The sequence below is a fragment of the Poecilia latipinna genome, unplaced genomic scaffold (assembly GCF_001443285.1).
Source record: "Poecilia latipinna isolate Pla-1442-1.1 unplaced genomic scaffold, P_latipinna-1.0 Scaffold363, whole genome shotgun sequence".
NCBI lineage: Eukaryota > Metazoa > Chordata > Actinopteri > Cyprinodontiformes > Poeciliidae > Poecilia > Poecilia latipinna.
The window spans coordinates 181,620-201,744 of record NW_015112979.1 but is presented as its reverse complement, the minus strand read 5'-3'; the positions used below and the strand labels follow the sequence as shown (position 1 = coordinate 201,744).

The 20,125-nt window shown below is 38.3% G+C and overlaps 1 protein-coding gene and 2 long non-coding RNA genes across 8 annotated transcripts in view; 1 reads left to right on the top strand and 2 right to left on the bottom strand.

Annotated features, from left to right (window-relative positions):
* LOC106949794 (uncharacterized) overlaps positions 1-14,498 on the top strand; it is a 19,597-nt gene extending 5,099 nt beyond the window's left edge. The window contains exons 2-3 of the long non-coding RNA XR_001425457.1: positions 7,403-7,409; positions 14,413-14,498. This is a non-coding gene — a long non-coding RNA (uncharacterized LOC106949794). The remainder of the gene's footprint in view (positions 1-7,402; positions 7,410-14,412) is intronic.
* Positions 1-20,125, bottom strand: part of anks1b (ankyrin repeat and sterile alpha motif domain containing 1B) — a 206,927-nt gene that overhangs the window by 165,204 nt on the left and 21,598 nt on the right. The window lies entirely within an intron of this gene.
* LOC106949791 (uncharacterized) overlaps positions 15,774-20,125 on the bottom strand; it is a 17,845-nt gene continuing 13,493 nt past the window's right edge. The window contains exons 2-3 of the long non-coding RNA XR_001425454.1: positions 19,466-19,470; positions 15,774-15,785 (exon numbers count right to left, since the gene is read on the bottom strand). This is a non-coding gene — a long non-coding RNA (uncharacterized LOC106949791). The remainder of the gene's footprint in view (positions 15,786-19,465; positions 19,471-20,125) is intronic.

The following is a 20,125-nucleotide window of genomic DNA, read 5'->3' as shown; positions in this document are numbered from 1 at the left end:
TTACCTTTAATAATATAAAGTTACGTAATTTTTAAAGTGCAATCAGTAATACTTTTATAACAAATTTACATCAGTAATGATGTAATGATTAGAGAAATAAAAGAAAATTTTAGACATAATTGAAAGTAAGTGTTTATTTCAAACATCTCTGCACCTTATGGGTAGTTTATTTGTTCTCCTGGATATTCGGTAAAGCCTGAAAAGTTGCTAAGCTAGTTACATTTGAATAAAAAATTCCTCCTAAAATCAGAAGGGTTGTTACATTTTACAGTCAAAAACATGGTTAACAAATGTTTTGAAGACATTTGTTAATTAGACACTTAATCCAGCCTCTAATTCACAGTCTAATCTGTCAATCTGCGCTTTATTTAACAAGCACAGTTGAGCATGGAAAGCTAACTCTATTGTAAACAAGCACTTTTCTTGAAATTGTAACCATTTTCTGAGCACATCCAATCAAGGCTGCGTTGCTGTGATTCAGGAATTTGTAAAGAAAAAAAGCCTCAACCCCAGTAAAAAAGATAACTGTAAAAAATAATAATATATAACCTTCCTCTTGCGTCCGCTGTCTGTTAGAAAGACAAATGTCTGCAATGCTGTTTTTCTCTTGACAAACTCGTAACATCTTGCCAAAAGAAATGCTTGAATAAACGATTTTACAGTATATTGCATTTAATACTCTTATATAAAGGACGGGATTTATGTTATGCCTGCAGCTGTTTTCAGCTGGTCACAATGAAATAATGCCAGCTTTAAGGAATGTAATTTTATTTGAAAGGGAAAGAGAAAGGCAGAAACTGGGAAAATAAATTTCTCCAATGGGAGAAAAACATAATTAAACTACCAGTTCAACCAATTTAACCAGTATGAAGGTAAAAAGGATGGTTTTAAAAAGATTATAGTCCTAAAAAAAATGCTCTCATATTCTTGCTGCACCTCAATTTTGTTGTCTAATGAAGCTAAATTTCAAGTGTTGAGCATTAATTTATTATTTTATCATGTAATTCATTAATGTCAATTTTTATTTTTTTCTAAAAAATGAATACATTTAAAATTAAGTTTTAAAAAAAATTTTCTAACTAAAAATAAATTTAAGAACATAGGTTTGTCTTTATAAAGTGTATGTAAATCTAGTTTCTGCTGTTTTAATATAAATCGGATTGACAGCCTAATTAAGGACAAAGCTATCAGCTGATACTGTGTTTTTATTCCAGGTTAGCTACGTAGCGCTAACTAGCATGGGCACTAGGAGGCTAAAACAGATTTTACTTTATTCCATAAACAGAATTGAGCACAAAAACTCAGCAAATGAGTGACTTTTAAAAGCTCCTCTAGTAAATAAAGGACATTATTAAAAAGTAATATATAATTTCCTGTTTTCAGTTTTAACTTGCAGCCTACACTGACACCAAAACGTATCATGTTTTAATTTCCAAGCATTCACGGCGCTGTTCGCTGTCCCTTTGGGTCCAGGCGAGAGGTGATGGCCTGGAGCAGAACCTTTTGTCTGATCTATAACGATTATCAATTACAAAAGCATTTCTGAGTGTCTGAAGTCGATCAAGTTGATAAGTTATTCTTAATAAAAATCATTTGGTTTGTTTAAAAGTCAGGTTAAAGTCCAGACTGCAATACTTTGCATATCATCAGGAATAGTTTGACATTGGAAAGGTTCTCAATATAAATTCAAAAATACATTATTGATCCCAAAGGGAAATTAAATAATAATTTAATTAATAATCACTAATGGGCATTAACTTATGATCAGAGAGTAAGTTCCAAAAAGTATATAAAAAAAATGGCTGCAAGACAGTTTCTGTAGTGACAACAGAAAAAAATTACTATTTGTTGATTAACACACACTTCAACTGCATGTTCTCAAGACTTTCCCATTTTGAATAGTGGCTGAAATGGATTTATATGTTTCCAGTGGCAAAAAAATTCACACCTTTAAATTTTGTGCGCATTTTGTGTGACAAAATGCACCCTAAATTATAATAAAAATGCACTTTCTAAACCAAGGAGCGAATGAACAGTCATGTATATCTCAAAGGTGTAGCAGAACTTGATATTCCACAAAATATGTTTTTTTCTTTCAGATGGCAAGATGGGAAACCATTAGAAAATAGCTGAAAAGTGTGGCTTACATGTATATTTAGTCTCTGAACAATACAAGTCTTTTGGGGTCTCCATCAGCTTTCCCCAGAAGTTCAGCACAAACAGAGTGAATGAAGGGCATCTTAGTTGGATTTGTGGACTTTGACTGGGTCATCATGACACCTGAAAATGTTTTTGTAGCTTCCAAGAGGTTTTCCTTCAGCATTGACCTGGATTTGCCTCCATCTTTTACCAGTTTTCACAGTAAATGAATGGGAAATCAAAGATTACGCAAACATTTACCTGGAATGCCAAAAATTTTGTATAAAAAAAACGAGCAGCACATGTGTGCAAAGGAAGAAATTTATCTGAAAACAGTTAAAGTTCAGTTGGACTTAACCCACCTGCACAGAGGAAACATACGGCTCTGCTGCAACTCACACAAAGCTCCCTGTAACCCCGGTCCCTCTCTCAGACACAATGCTGGAACGGCGCACGGTGTAATTTAGAGCCCGGGACCGGCTCAAGAGGGAAAACAAGGACGTAATGATCGCTTTTTGGTCTCACACAACTGCGTGCGAGGCGTCGAGCGGGTGCGCGCAGGAAACGCTTTGTCATTTAACTAATCTCCCCGCTTACAGAGAGCGAGACGCCTCCAAAAAAAGGTGCAGGCAAACAAGGGGCAATTACAGGCCACCGTATAAATCTACGGCCAGCCGCACCGACGCAGACTGGAGACAGCGCGCACTCAGCGTGAGCACGCTGTGTTATTATACATGCAAACGGCCCTGCAGTTTTTACACGTGCTATAAATACATGGCCAACACAGGGAGCATGTGGAGAAGTGTATCCTGCAAAACGCTGAATGTTTAGGGCTCATAAACATCCAACAACCTCAATAAGTGATTTCTAGAGCGTAAAACCGAAGCAGCTCCTCTGCGTTACGACTGCGGGTGTCTGCAGACAGTTATGTAAGAAAGACAAGATGAAGGATCATATTTCTGTAGCGGATATCAGTCCCTGGGCGTCAGTAGATTCTGATAGGAGAGATGTACAAGGCCTAAAAGGTATTTACTGGGCGCTCTGCATGCGCAGAGCTGGATGTTTTCATCAGACCGAGAGAAAATCAGCCGTGCATGAAGAGAAAACCCCAAAAGAAATGTCTTTTTAAACAATTTGCACGTCTCTTCTCATGTTTTTTTAACCTCTGTCTGGTTTAAACACACCCACAGACTCGGCTACGTTATGGGAAATGCCCACGCAGCCCCAGTTAGCGTGGGAAACTCCCACAGTGATGCTCTCCTAAATGAAAAGTTAGAACTACTACGGCTGATATGCAGAGAAGATGCTTCAGTAGACAGGAACTGCTGCTTGGCATGAATTTGTCACTTCCTATTTGCTTTTTTTTTTTTAAAACTGAAAACTTCTAATCATTGCGGCTGATCTGTCTGATTTAATATTCACTGACTTCCTGCCACCTTCTGCCCTTTATGCAACGTTATATTAAAATATTCAGCTTTAGAAGTTTAGAGCTCAGTTTGCCAATCCGGAAAAGCTACTCTAGACATCTTTTTATTTTTTCAAAAAGAACCTGAACCATCATAATAAGGAAATTACATTAAGGTTCAACTTTAATACCGAGTTAAATCACATCACTTTCTGCTTCAACTGGATTATGTTGTTGCATCACTGCATGTAATCTAGGGATTTTTAACTTCAGGCCTTGAATCCCTTCAAGTTTTCACATTAAACTTTACCAAATAAAAATCCAAAAGGCGTACTATGCTACTGTATCCCCCCCCATTTTACTCTGATACCCAAAATAAAACCGATTATCATTAGAAATCACCTAATTACCAAACAGACTCCACTTGATTTGTGTTGGAGAACATTAGTAAACAAACTGCATCATAGAAACAGAGTAACACAGTTTATTACTATCATTTTATTCTTGTCAAAACAAAAAACTGGGGTCATCTCATTATTTTTTGTTTTTAAACAAAGCCTGAATGACGATTTGTTTTGCTAAAAGATGCTAAGAAATAGTTATAATAATAAAAGATTCAACAATTTTGCGGGTGAGTAAGCCTTAAAACTTTTTTTTTTATTCTGACAAATGTAAAGATGCTCAGTAAGACAAACCATTATCCTGTTTGATAAATTTGTTATGCTGAATTTAGCTAAGAATGCACCAATTCAATAAAAAAAATCATAATTTTCTTCTATGAATCAGCAGAAAGTGAATCTACAAAACATTTAGTCCTGATTGTTTCCCCCCACAGCTCCGCTCCGCCCTGAGACGTCCCCTTCTGTCATGCGGCGCAGTTTATGCCTCCAGGAATGCTGCAAATCACGTAAACAGGCTAATTTTAAACTTAAATGCACCCAAAGACAAAGGTCCAATTGAGTCCCACCAGCTGACCTGCCCTGGCCTTGATTACAGCCCTGTTTCTCCAGCAGCAGTTTCAGCTCTTCAGGTGTTGCAAACGGGAAAAAAAAAGAAGTTAAAAAAACTTGAAATGCAAAAGAGTTGTTTTAAGAGCACTACTTCAGTGTTTGTGAGCAATCACTGAAGACAAGAAATGCACTTCAGACGCCAGCTGCCTCCATGTTCTGAGCTTCAGAGATCGTCTTTAACCCTGCAAACAACTTCCACAGAAAGCCCATTCATGCTGGCAGCTGCTGTTCTCTAATGCAGTCTGAATAAATGCGCAGCATGAAAAGAAAAAACGCACCACATCGCAGCGTCTTTATGTAATCTTTTCTGTCTTCAAACAGCGCCACAATAATCAAAAGCTCAAATCTGTTAATAAATTCAACATACATTTTTTTCTTAAACGTAAACTGTTCAAACGTTTTAAGTCATTCCATATATTTTTTTTTTTTTATAATTTGCTTAAACGGAGCAAAACTTCCTGTTTTTGTTTTTGTGACTTTGGATGCTTAAATAGAATTTGTTTGGAGTGAGTCTTTAAAAATGTGTTAGTTATAGATGTGAGATGTATTGAAAACCAAGTTTGTAAAAAGTCAAAGAAATTGTTAAAGAAAGATCGTCTTGCTTCTCTTTGCCTTGTGTTAGCAGTAAGATATGTTATATATATATACACACACACACACACAAATACTTCAGCAACACCTTTCTACACAATAAATACTTCATCGCTATGCATACGTTCTGTCTGCACAAATAAAGATGCATTCACCTCAGCATGCCAAATGCTTGAAACGGCTGACATAGCAGAGGATTTGGATCTTCTTCTGACTAGTTAGGCTCTAATTGTGAAAAATAATTAAATCAAAGCAGGGAAATATCTGCAAAAGAAACAATGTAGATTTAATGTCCTTCATTCTGTTTTTAATGCTTTTTCTTGATCTTTAACTTGCAAAAGCAACAAAAAGGGTACAACAGCTGCCAACAGCTACACTGTGTGTTTTTGTTTTATCCAAGTTAATAGTTGCAAAGTTTGATTTGGCATAGTTAACGCATAAACTCCACTCAGACACAATTAAAGGTTCCTCTCAACCTATAATGTCAGAGCTACAGATTCAATTTGTTCTGTTTTAGATTCAGATATTTTAACTATCATTTGGGTTTTAAAGGAGAATCTTTCGCATGTTTCTCTCTTCATCCACTTCTTCCCCCATCACTACCTCAGCTCAAACTATCCCCACTTCCTTTCTCAGTTAACTCCCGCCATCATCCTCCCTCTGGATTTTCTGTGGCCCTGCAGGCCGTCCAACTCTTCGTCAGTTCGCTGCCCTTTCAATTAACAACAGAGAGATCGAAACACACACAGAGAGAGATTTCCATCCCAGGTGTCCCTCCTCCACACAGCAGCACGCCGATTTCTCCACACATACAAAGTGTGATCATGAAAAATGCATGCACACACGTGAATACTGTACTTCCACTGAATATACAGCATTACCTATTTTATATGCAGCTCAGGAGACGACGAGCGAACGGTGTTATGCAGAGGGAAAAAGGAAACTGCACGAATTTCACCGATAAATCTGAGGATGCTTAGATATCCTCTCCTCCACAGTGACGATTCGTAATGTCAAGTCTGCAGGGTCTACCATTAAAGGTTCAACACAAAAACAATATAAACTCTCCATTTTTGTTTGAATTGACGAGAAAGACTTCAGATTTAAACCAAAGTTTGAAAAGTGAAATAAATTTTAATCTCTAGTGATCTACAGAGATGAGTCCTTTCTCCCGCTAGTACTAGACTCACGTGTTTGTTTTGGTGTTATTTACCCAGAATGCCATTCTCTGTATTCCACTTCCTGCTTTTGGAACGGTCTCTGGTCAGCTTGCATTCAAGTGGTGCTGGAGTTCGCTTCAACTGAACCGAAACTTAGGTTTTACGGATTCAAACCTCCCCAAACGAACCGGACGTTCTCAACAAACGAACTAGAGTTTGACTAAAGCGGACTAAACTAAAACTTTGTATTAGACGGCATCTAAAAACCTAAAACATTTCTGTTGAACGACAAATCCATATAATGTAGTTGAAAGTACTGCGTGAAGAAAAAAAAGATTCAGATGACACCAGGGTGACCGTGTTGGTATTTCGAGGTGTATGCTGAGTCAAAAATTTGCTATTCAAAGCGGCTCGACACAATTTGGTGCCAACATACCCCCAACTGGTGAGTCATGAAGAGGCGAAGGTCGGCGCTCCTTTCTCAAGATCGCATAGCACTCTTCCGTTTGCTGCATGTTTGTGATAGCAGAACTCGGCTGCATGAATTAGATTCCTCTTGGTTTTCAAACAGGGAATATGCTACCCAGGGTGAATGTGAGATGTCTGAGGAAATGTTTGTTGGTTAAAGCAAAAATAAATGGGTTGTGTTCGTCTGCTTTACAGCTTCAGGTCATTTAACGTGAGCAGTGGACACAGACCTGCACTCTGAAGGACAAGAACATGCCCTGAAAACTGCAATGTCACCATGAAATTTAACACCAGGTCGTAGAAAAGCTGCACAATCAAACAAATTTCCTCATATCTCTGCAACAAAAAGATTGTGTTCCATCATATTCTAATAAACCAACTTGCACTTTCTATATATTAACCAGCAAAAGTGAAAGACTGTACAGTAAAAAGCAAATTTACGACAAAATAACACTGTAAAATTAACACTTTGTTATCTTGTCTACTGTTTTGCCAAACAGGAAATTGACATTTTTAAATTATATTTTTGCAAGAAAGGGATGATCTTATTCAGCCCTCAAGTTCAAGGAGCATTTTCAAGTTAAAAGGCATCCTACGAGTGTTAAGTGATAACTTCTCCCACCATTTAGTGTAAAAGTGAGAGCTTAATGGAAGTCTAAAAAGGTTTTGTTTTTATAAACATGTTTTCCCCTCTGAGATTTACAATGCACCAGGAGAAATCTTGATGTTTTGGTTTAATGCTGGCAACTCAAAAGTTGTGAAAGAGAAAAAGCTGACATTTTCTAAACCCCGATTCACAGAACTAAGCTGCACATCATAAACTTTTTCATTATTTTTTTAGGGATAAATGGTGGTTTCAACTAGACTAAAACTTAAAACTGGGAATCCATGTTTTTCAAATACTTTTTAAAACTTCGGAGTACAAGACAGTCCCTCTGTTCTTTCGCGATTCTTTCCATCAACACATTCACATGCCCCTCTCCACCTCTCCATGCCCGATCCCTCTGACCCGTCTCCTTCATCCCCTCACGTTGTCTGGGAGATGAAACCGGCAGCCCAACATGTCCATGTGCCAGGCTCAGAACCGGCCAGGAAGTCCCGGCCGATGCCAAAGATCTTTCAGGCAGAAAGAATGAGATATATACACACACCCATCTGCATGCACTCTACCACACACACATATATATATACACACTCCAGAGTCCAGGAATATGTGACTCAGCAAGACCCACGTGAGTGCCAAGCAGTGAAGACGGATGGTATCGCTTAACTAGAACTCCCAATGGCTCTGCAGTCCAACTAAAGGACAGACATTCTTGAATTTCCTTCATGAATGTCTGCCGATTCGGACATTACAGCTTTAAAAAACAACCAAAGTTGGAGCAAACACGTCCAATTCTAAAGTGAGATGGAAACGTAGAGAGAAAAATCATCAATCAGGCAAGGAATGCCTTAAAAAAAAAAAATCCAAAATATACACAGATGGCAGAACAGGAGAACTGGCACTGGGAACCCTGAGGGGAAAAGAACCACCAATAAAAATAGATGAAACTGAAATTTTATGTCTTTTTGGTGAAGAAATCATAATGAGCTGCATAACAACTAACTGGTTAAGATTTTCTACTTAGTGCTGACCAATGATCCACTGGTTGGAAACTATAAAAAATATCTAATATTTTTTCTAATCAATGAATGAATAAGCTAAACTGTTAACACTCTTTGGTGTGGATGCTGTTACTGACTAAAGAAAACTGAAAATAAGCTATTTTTAATGCCACTAAAGCCAGAAGATGAGAAAACTTTTTTTCTTAGACATCTGCTCAAACAAAAGCACTTAAAAGAGTAAAACCGAGAGGATAACAGGAAGGCTGAACGCAAAGTTACTGTTCATCCTTTTCAACATATTAGATCAGGTCGTGTTGGCAGCTCAATGGGAATCTTCAAGGTCAGAAACATCAATTTTCTAGTTAATTCACAAAGTGACTATTGTTTAAGTTATACATTGACTGCTGATTTACGAAATAATGCATGTGAAGACTAGTGCGTCTTACAGTCATTAAAATAGAAATTGACCATTAATCTGTAATCGGTGCATCTCTGGAAGTGGGTGGATCTTTTTTAGTGGAACAATAAATCAAAGTAGGATTGTTTCTCTCTCCTTTCAGCTCATCTCCTCCTCTTCCTTTCTGACTCCCACTGCAGGTTGACCTGTATGGTGACTAACTCACCGGCCTTCACTGAGCAGGCGAACGTTCACTGGATCCCACAAGCAACAAACCTTGCAAGCCCGCAAGTTTTCTTATTTAAATTAAATGTGTGGCGTCCCCTCTGCGAAGGGGAGTGCTTTGTTGATGGGGAAACCGGTTATCAGAACCAAACAGATGCTGAGAGGAAACGCTTTGAAGGTGACAGATAGCAGGCAGCATAAAGTAACGTGTCCCACATCGAGTCGATAAATTTAAATTTGGTTCAATAAATTTGTGCAATCTTTACAGATTTGTCCCAATCACCATTTTACTTTCACTAACCCTTCCAGGCCGAACGCATCGGCGACAATCCAGCCAAATTTGCAGTACCGTAATTCCTATCTGAAAAATTCCAACAGTTTCTGAAAGGGGAGACGTTGCGCTTCCCAGCCAATATCGGGTTATTACGGTAATTTCGACGTAGCGTAACTGCAATTGTCAGGTTGGTCAGGTTTAACTTCCTGGTTGATGTTTTGAGCTCTTCCAGTGTTTTCACATAGGATTCTTTTCCAAAGATGCCATCGATTTGGTGTAAGTGCACCAGTCCCTCTAGCAGCAAACTACAACAAATCAGATAAGATCCAAAAAACTCTAGAAGTTTTAGTTTGCTTTCACTACAGAGAAGTTTCTTTACAAGTGCAGCAGCTCATGTGCAAGGAAAAGACTGCTGAGGAAGTAAAGAATGCTAATCTCGAGGCTAACTCCCATGCTGACAGTTACAAAGTCATTGTTCAGCCATCTTTTCTCCGCATGGAGGCATCTCTTTTGTCCAATTAGACAAATAATCATTCATTCACAGCCAATTCTCATTTTATCTCCAGCGCCTGAATGATCCTCTCAACTCCACCTCATTGTGAAATATAATGGGGTAGAATGGAGAAATTACAGTTGTTATCGCCTCCTTTGTCACCCAAATTATTAGCCGAGTTGAGCTGCTATTGTGCCAGCCAGCGGAGCAATTATTCATATCCTGCATAACAGCGAGGACCCGAAAGAGAAAAGGGAGGAAAACTCCATGTTCCATTTCTCTGAGCACAACTGTTACCCAGATGATTCATAATCAACAAGAAGAGCTGCCAAAGAGGACTCCTCCATTGCAGATCGATCAAACCCTGAGCGGAGCGCCGATTCTACTCCCACGTGTCCATCAGCGCAGTAGGAGGACAAGGAGCGCCCTTTGGTATGTGGGAGACGTGTGAAGGAAGCATTCTCTTCTCCTGCACACAACTTGCCTTTTTGTATGTAAAGATAAACAAAATCCTTGACGCAAAACAGCAAATCTAGATGAATTGAGACATTTTTACCATTAGTTTCAATTGACGTTAATCTGTAGTTTAATCCATCGCTGGAGTAGAAAATATGTTAAAGCAAAAACGTACAACTGAGAGAATAATAGTACCATGAAAGAAGAGAGGCCCAACTTTTATTTGGATTAAAAGAAAAGCTTAAAACTACAATTGGTGACTTAAAACCAAAGAAAACCAAATTGTTTCTGGTTTAACAGAAAAGTTGGGGATATTTCTGATTTATTTCAATGACAAAAATAAGGGGAAAAAGATAGATTACATTTCAGTTTTTCTGAGATCAAAAATCAAAAACCTGTCCAATACCAATTATCTAACAGGCTACTTTCAATAAACCAATTACCTTATTAACTACAACTGGGGTTAAAAGTCTAAAAAATCATTTAAGTTAATCATAACTCAAAACAAACACAGGGAACCAGCAGAGAAATCATAATTAGGAGATGTTTTCCAACATGACAGATTTTTATTATGTTACCAGCACTAAAAGTAGCAAAATTATCTGTCAACTGATACCAGTGTGTAAAACAATCTCAAAATCTTAGTCAAATTTTGATTTTTCTTTTTAATATCCAAAATTTTAATTTGTTTAATCAATCAATCAAATTTTATTTGTATAGCACATTTCAGCAGCAAGGCATTTCAAAGTGCTTTACATATTAAAATTAAAACAAATGTCAGACAACCTTATTGTCCGCCAAACAAGCGGCCTGCCGTTGTCTCAGCATCACCGTCTAACCCACATAAATAAATTAGCTGCTCATTAAAGAGGTCACAACTTCTGGGCAGCTATTGCCCTCTCCAAAGCTGGAAGGAGATTCAAGGAGAAGAGCATCGATCAGGGCAAGTCAAAGAGCCGCACCGCACACAAGACCTGACAGACTGCAAGCGAGAGCCAGGAGATTCATTAGTTTGTTTTCTTTGCACAAAATAACCACAGATTTGAAAAAAAAAAAAAAGTAAAATCTTAAAAGAGGCCAAGCGAGGTCCTAAAACACAATTTACCCGATCAATACAAATTCATGTTGGATTTTTTTTTTCTTACACCTTTAAAAATAAACCTTGGCAGCATCAATCGGCCGTAAAAGGCAGAGCTGATATCAGGGGTCAGCAACTTTTCCAATTCAAAGAGACACTTTTTCCAGCATTGCTACAAAATAAAATTTGTCTGGTTCTGCATCAAAAGATAGATCCGATAAATATACACCAAATAAAACTGAACCAAAATGTTTTTCTATGTCCAGATTTTAGAATAAAATTAATATAACTTTTACAAAGATGGAGTAAGCCTTTTCATTTGGAAAAATATGGATAATTAGTCCAGTTAAAAGTATAAAGCAGGTCGTTTGAAACTAAGAAACAAATTCTGTTGTATATATTCTAAGCAAATATTGCATACAAACATACTGAAGAACTGCAAAAACCAACATTTACTTTTACTTTTATAATTCTGTAACTAAAATACTGTCAAAAACCTTTTATGTCTAGACATATAATTTGGAAAAAACATTCAATACTTTTGCTTTTCAACTGGTTTAGTTTCTTTCGAATTACATTTAAACAGACCTATACAATGGGAAATCATCAGGGAGATGTAACCAGTTCCAGTTTTAGGTCTCTAAACCAGTGGCATATACTAATTTTTTTGAATAAGGCAGCCATATTGGATTTTAAAACCAGGGATAGTGCAAAACCTGTGACCTTCATGTTGGAGATTCAACATCAGCTGCTTCAAAACACATAAATATCAACTTCTGAACATAATTCCTAATTTTCTCACCAGAGTTTTGCCAACTCTTTCTTAGTTAAAAGCCTTACAGCTAGGAACTGGAGAGAACAAAAGTTAAGTTTACACTTAAAACCAATCTGTTTATCTATATGAGAGACCATCTACTCTTGAAGCATAATTGAAAGGTAATTAGGAACAGATCGTTTTATAAGGCTGACCTTTGCTTTTTGTTGTTCTCTCCCTGTATTTTTATTCCTGCAGAAGGCCCACTAACAGAGTTATTGCTGCTCTTAAAGTTACTTTATTCCCCGCTGAAGGTATTTCTGGCACAGAGCTACTGTACGTCTTTGCTGCACAGACCCAGAAAAGGAGAGCATTAAATTTGGATACTCTATTTTTCTTTACAAGAGTAAGTACTCCTGACTTTCTCCTCTGCATTTTGTTGTTTTTACCATCATTTGTCAAAAATGACGGCTAAGTGTTTGCTGCTACCTCTTTGATATTGAAATAGTTAAACTCTGGACCTTTTAAGTCCTACATAGAATCATTCTCTTACTTTAATTTATTGTTGTTAAAATGTTTCTCAGTTCTCTAAAGTATTATTAGACATGGAAACTTATCCAAAAATGATCAAGTTAAAAATAGAGCTCGGTGAGTCATTTCATGTTGGTATGTTTCCACCATTAAACTGCAAAGCCATTTTAATCATTGATGTTCTGTTTAAGCCAAGAATCCACTGATTTTCTTATACTATAACCAATATTCCTCCTCCTCATCATCATCATAATCATGATGATGCGTTAGCTAACTGTATGTATTGCTGTACAGCAATACATATTTTGAAAAACAGAAGTTGTACAGGAGTTTCCTGTAGTACTGGAGCTCCACTGTGGTTGCTAGGTGACGGGCTGGGCTTGGCTGGGGTTGCTAGGTGACGGGCAGTGCCTGCTGATTTGTGACGCAACATTCAAAAGTTTTGAAATGACTCATTTTGCAGACCAGACACCTAAAAACATTTACTGCCAAAAACTAATTGGGCGTTTTCTTTTCGTTTTGTTTTGTTTTTTTAAAGTGCTTGGGCCGTTTTTAGATCAGTTTAAAGCCAAGGAGAAGTATAAAAATATTCAAAATGTGAGTTTTGCATAACATGTCCCCTTTAAGATTAGTTTCCATTTTATAATATGGCAAGAATCTCAGTTAAAGGGTCATCTGGTGCCTTGGGCTGCTGGTCAGAGGAAACCACACGTGAGCAGATCTCCTGCAAGTGTGCGATCAGGCGAGGCCCACCTGCTGACACCTGCTGGCGCCCACTTCTGTCCCCGACAAACGATTTCCATGACAGCAACAGACGGTCAGATGCTCCCTGGCCCAGGGAGACGCCTCAGGAGGCAGAGCGCCGAGATCCAGGCCGACTGCTCCCGCTGAGAGGAGGTGGCTCATGACAGTCGCAATGTGCGCGTTTGTGGGTGTGTGACCTCGCGTGCTGCAGCGAAAAAATGCCGCCGTGGTATGAAGAATGCCCGTGGGTGGGGGCGGGGGGAGAGAGAGAGAGACGGAGCGAAGGAGTGACAGATCATTTGTGAGAAGCTTGATTCATTTGTGAAAACTGGCTGGGATGTCAGTCACCGTCTGAATGTCTGCGACGGCGGCGAAACAGCGATCTGCAGCAGAAACTTCAACTTAGAAGTGAACGACTGACATCTCTCCATGCTCTCCTTCACTGTTCTTTAAGCCGACTGAAGCTAAATATTCAACTCATATCTTCTCACCTTGAGTCAATAATGGAAGCGTGAAACCAGATAAAGAGAAACGGATCGCTTTCCCCACATAATGCAACGGTAAAAGTAAGAAAAACCCTCGGAAGAGACATCTTTGGGTGATAAAGAACTCTTCTAGAGAGAATAATCCTTATACAAACAGGCACATTGCTTAGTGCAATTATTGGTTAACGGGGGCAATATTTATCCAAACAACCTAGTTCAGGGAATTTAGATGAGCTCTAAACAGCAAACTTGGACTAATTAAGCAATCAGAATTAGACAAGTGGAGAAAATGATACAATTTTTTAAATTTTATAAAATATGAAGAATGTGCAGGCATTTCTGCCTTTTGTGGAGTCTGTCTATGTTTCCCTTATATATGTAGAGGCGGAAATTTATACCTGCTCAAGGTTTCCCCTAGAAAACTTGCTAAGCTTGGTGGTTGGATTACTTAATCATTCATCCAGCAGTTTTGGAGTTAAAAAAATGTTTAAAGTTGACAGGAAATTTGAAAATATCATTTGGTAATTATGCATTATTGGAAGATTAATACCTGAACACCAAGTATAAAGTCATAAAAAAAAGCAAACATTAAAAAAGAAACTTAAATGACCAATGCTAAGCCTGGTGGGGGCACAAGTAAAGCCTGATGGCCCGCCAGACTTATAATACACCCGGGGAAACCCCGTTAATAATATACTAAAATGCTATATTTTTAAATCTTGTGACTGTCTCCACTGTGTATCCGAATTATACTTTCAAATTTCTGGTTTTGACAGCTCTCCTCACTGAGGCATGTCTTACACAACCTGCATGAACTTATTCCGCCTAAATCGTCACTGTGACATTGAAACAGTGAGCCACAGGGAGCGTGCTTATTAAAGTGACCTATTTCTGAAAGCTTGCTGTCGTTTTATAAGACTGATGAAGCCATTATCGTTACATATGACATACCTGAAAAGGCCACTGGATTAAGAACAGTCATAACTTGCCGTATAAGGAGCGATGTCTGCTTCTTTTATCATAACTACTGAATAATTCTTTTAAAATAAATGCACCAGTAATTAATCTACACCTGATGTCTACAAATATTTGAGACTTTTAATCTGCCGCTTGGCAAAATGTCAAACTCTGAGCTCTCATTACCTCCCACTCTTTCCTGCATACTTTTCTAATTGGTACATGAAAGGAGTATTTGAAGACGGAGCAGACAAGCTGTTTAAGTTTCCAGTGTGCTAAACAATACTGTAATTGGCAGGCAGGTACTGAGATGATAAAATGGTTTAAATCTGATTACAGGAACTTTGTTATTCTACGTTCTGACTGTCAATACTTCAGTCATTAGCTGGAGCCGACAGATAATAAAAAGTTCAACTGTGTTTATTACCAGTCTCATTGTAAAGTTTAATTCACCCTAAAAATGTGAGCAATTTACAACAAAAAGTCACCATTACACACACACAACGGAACCAGAAAACAAAGCACCAGTCTTTTTTAAAATTTCCATCAGAACCTCAGACAAAGTGAAAGTGGAGCCACTTAATTATTCCCAAACACTGACGAGGAAAGACCTGCTTTGTGAGGATGAGGACAGAGAGACCAGATCTCTGAATACTAAATGAAAAACACCCAAATAGCATCTTTGTGTCTTTGTGAGAGTGTTCCTCTCTGATTTTTTTCCCATAGCTATTTGCAGCCCAGTCAGACACTGGGGACCGTCTGGAGTTCACACAGAGCACGTTAGACTTTTAAAAAAGCAATACCAAACAGAGCTCTTCCTAAGCCCTCTCAACAAAGACACAAACAAACTCTTATTTGTGTAAAAAACAGAATTCCTCTCCAGGTTCTTGGGATATATAAACCAAATACCAGCAAATCAACAGGAGAAAACTCTTTATAAGTACTTTGCTGCATAAAGTTGAAGAATGAACCCTCCTGGGTCCCTGGTTGTTTTTATTTCTGCATAATTTTATCTGCGTGCATGCAAAACAGAAAAAAATCCAGTCATATTGTGTATTTTAGAGTCACTTTTCATCTTTTAAGTTCTTATTTCCATGGTATAAAATACACCAACATGTGCCCCTTCAGCAGACAGGGCTTAATTAAAGTATTCCTCATCTTGGATTGCTTCTAATCAATAAAAGAAACAAAAGAAAAACAGGAGAATTCTTGAATAATTCTGAAAAATAACAAAAATTAAGCAGTCAAATTGAATTAAATATATGCGACAGCTACTCCATCCTTTAATGTATTTTCATCCCTGAAATCAATGCAACTACTCCATACTATAATGTAATCCGAGCAGTTGGAAAGAACATAATGAAGAAGCAAAACACATGAATAATTATGGACAGCTGCAGAAAGAAAATGATTCCTAATATATTCATAGAATATCTTCCTCACACTGATTCAAAACTGACAGTTATGCGTCTGTCAACAGATTTTCAAATTTTTTCGAAGAACAAAATGTGTAACTGATTTGTCTCTGATACGCTGCTGCTGTTAATTTAAAGCACTGAGAGAAAAACAAGTTAGGTGAGAACTGAATCAGGATTAGGGCTGCAAACATGGGAAAAAAACTTATAGTCAGAAAAAAAGGCAACATTTCAATGAAACTATCAAAATTTATGCAAATGATGTGAAAACAGGGTAGTTTAAACCAGTGTTTTTCAACCACTGTTCCGCGGCACATTAGTGTGCCGTGAGTGATCGTCAGGTGTGCCGTGGAAATTATTAAATTTCACCCATGGTACCGTATTTTCCGGACTATAAGCTGCTACTTTTTTTTCCCCTAAACTTTGAACCATGCGGATTGTAGCCCGGTGCGGCTTTTCTGTGTATTTTTCTTCAACCACCAGGGGGCTCTCTAGCAGGGAGTGAATCATTAGTAGTCAAAATTGTAAATCGAAGAAGAACGCGTTAATTTTCATTTAGAACAACCACGTGCTAGCAGCAGGCACGACGGAGAAATGTTTTCAAACTCGTATGATGCAGCTTTTAAGTTGAGGGCTGTCGAGCTGCCACTACAGGAGAGAAATAGAGCCGCTGTACTTAAGCTCGGCGTGAACGAAACCATGGTTAGTCATTGTCTCTCTTCAATTTCTGCCAGAAAATCAGCTAAAGTTTAATAGAACTTCTTTAAATTTAAGACCACATTGTTGTGGCCCTGTTCAGGTGTATTTTTGAAGTGGACATGTTACGTGCAATTTGAAATAAGAAATGTAAAATGTGATAAAAATACATTTTTGTGTTTATTACATTTCTATTCAAGACACTTTGATAAGAATGGCTATATATGTAATATAGGCGACTACAGAGTATATTTCTTTACATTTTTGATTGGTGGTGTGCCTAAAGATTTTTTCAGTTATAACAGTGTACCTTGGCTCAAAAAAGGTTGAAAAACACTGGTTTAAACAATGTCATGAGCTAACTAGCTATCCTCTCTGGTTAGAGTCAACAAACTACTATCTGTCTTGTTAGAGGCAACTAACTAGCTATCTCTCTGGTTAGAGCTAACTAGCAAGCTATCTCTCTTGTTAGAGTCAACTAGCTAGCCATCTCTTTTTAGAGCTAGCTAGCGAGCTATCTTTGTTGTTAGAGCTAGTTGCTGAGCTACCTCTCGTTACAGCTCTTTAGCTAGCTCTCTTGTTAGAACTAACTAGCTAGCTATATCTCTTGATAGAGCTAGCTAACAAGCTACCTTAGTTGTTAGAGCTAGTTAGCGAACTAGCTCTCTTGTTAGAGCTCTTTAGCTTGCTCTTTTGTTAGAGCTCGCTAGCTACTCTTTAGAAACAGCTACCTAGCTCTCTCGTTGGAAACAGCTAGAGGTAGCTAGTTGGAGAGTTATATAAAATAGCCTGTTGCTTTGGAAATGGCACATAGGTTACATATGTTCAATATTATAAAAAATTTGATTCACTTCATATTCATTGATCCACATTTGTGGCTTTAACAGTCCGGGGTTCTTATCTTTGCTCATGATGAACGAACACACTCCATATTGAGGATGTAGCATGTGCAAAAGACTGCGAGATCACATCCACACAATGATAAACACAAAGTGCCTGCGATCCGTGTCCTACCTGTCGACTACCTCATAAAACCTCTTCATTTATATTTGTCATCGGTTTATTCATGCGGACTACAATGATAGACGTAAAGCTAGATGAAGGAATAAAAAGGCTAAGATAAGATTTTCTAACTGATGAGGCGGCTGGCAGGTCTTCTTCAGCTCCTCTGTGAGCCAAATACACTGAAATATCACCGTCATTCATGTTGATGCATTAAACTGCCACCAGTGGCAGCTTCATCTAACATCAACACTGTGGAGTGAAGAGTTGGAGGGGAGAGGCTGAGTGCAAGTCTGAATAAAACCCTTTAAAAAAGTGAAGTTGGAGCAGAGAGTGACTAAGCTGAAAATGTTTCTTTATAGATGGGTAATAAATAATTTAAAGTCACTTACTTAATTGGGCTACATTATGCTGCCGGAGCCCAACACAGCTCACTTGGTAAAAGGTCAATCTGTTAGAAAGTGGTGCCGAGTTAACTGTTGAATTATTATGCCGTCATGTCAACATTTAAGTCTAGCTAAGAGACACATCTTCAAGCAGTGAAACAACAGCTAATCATAGTAAAAATATACAGATTTTCACATTTTTCTGTTGTGACTCTCACCCCTTCAGAACATCGTCTTTGGCTGGGCGATATGGCTGAAAGAGGTATCGGTCTACTGATACCAGCTTATTCGATTTTTGTTTGAAATATCTAAAGTACTGATAAACAGGTGGCGTGACCTTCCCCGTTTTATCCAGTTTCCACTCCACGCTGTTGTTTTTTTTTTCTTATTTTTAAGCAGTTTTGAGGCACAGTGGGTGGAACCTGAAACTGCTGCTGTGCCAGTTACTCAATAGGTTGTTGCTAGGTAACCAAAGCATGTGTGAGTTGCTAGGTAACCAAAGTCTGCGAGTTGCTTGAGTTCAGTGAATATTCTATACATTGAATATTCCAACCATTTGTATTATTTGTTATTGGTCACATGTTTATTGTGATATTATTATTGATTTATTGTCCAGCCCTAAATTTGTGTCAACTTTAATAACCAATGTGGAATTCTTCTTTTGCACTTTCACGACTCCGTGACTTTGTGATTGATTGTATTTGTATTAAAAGGCCTGTTTCAAGAAGGTACTTGAACATAATTTTTTTTTCCACTAAATACTGACTATGTCACAAACCAAACTTTTTTGGTAAGGTTGAGTGAAGAAATTTCTCTTATTTTATAAGGTTGTGTTATGGCAAAAATAAGGTTTGTAACTTTGACTGCAACATTTTTGAAAAATCAGTCATTTTAGGCCGCAAAAGTCACGAAAACAATGACTGCGACAACCTAGAGGGACTGTATAACCCTGTGATATATTCCATGTGATATATTCACCGATGGTATTTAGAGTTGGCTACCGTAGCCAATTCTGGAAAATATCGGGGAAACACTAAAGTTCGAAGGAGAAGGATGGCATGACGATGCAGCTCAGACAATGTGACCGTCAATCACAATGACACACAGAAAAAGGCAGGGGGCATATCGACGAAATGTCTCTGTGTCCGACACGTTTCCACCTACCATCTGCGGCGGTAAATAAAATTCGCACACACAGCCTGAATGAAAACACAAGACAACACATTACAGAATCTATACCTGGGGGTTTTCTGCCAGTCAATAAAGCCGCCGTAAATTACAATTTAAATATGCTACAAGGACGGCGAGGTAGACGCAGGCAGAGTGACAGCAGCCGAACGAAAAGAGCTGCAGAAGAAGCATGGTAGAAAATCCATAGCCTCTCTGTTATCTGCACGATAATTGGTTCCCCCTCTACGCTCTGCACTCCACTCGCATCCTCGTCTTCCCCCCTCGCTCTTTTATCTCCTCTTGCACATACAGATGCGCACAACCCCACACGCAGCCATGCAGGTAACAAAGAGCGCAGCAGGGAATCAGTGTACAAAACATTTTTCACGTTAGGTGTGTCACGTTCAGCATTATTTTTGGAACAATGAGCAGCCAGCACAGCAAAGAAGCTTTAGAAAAAAATAATAATAATAAAGAAAAAAAGTCGCTGCACACAGACACACGCATTCATGATTAGCATGAAGCGTGTAATCAGTGAATGGCCTGATTAGCAGGTTACACAGCAGTGCAAGACCGAGATTCATTTACTCATCCACTTGAACAAAAAAAAAAAAAAAAAAAAGGGCAAAAAATGGGGGGGGGGGGGGGGGGAAACACGGGGGAGAAGCAAAAAAAAAATTTTTG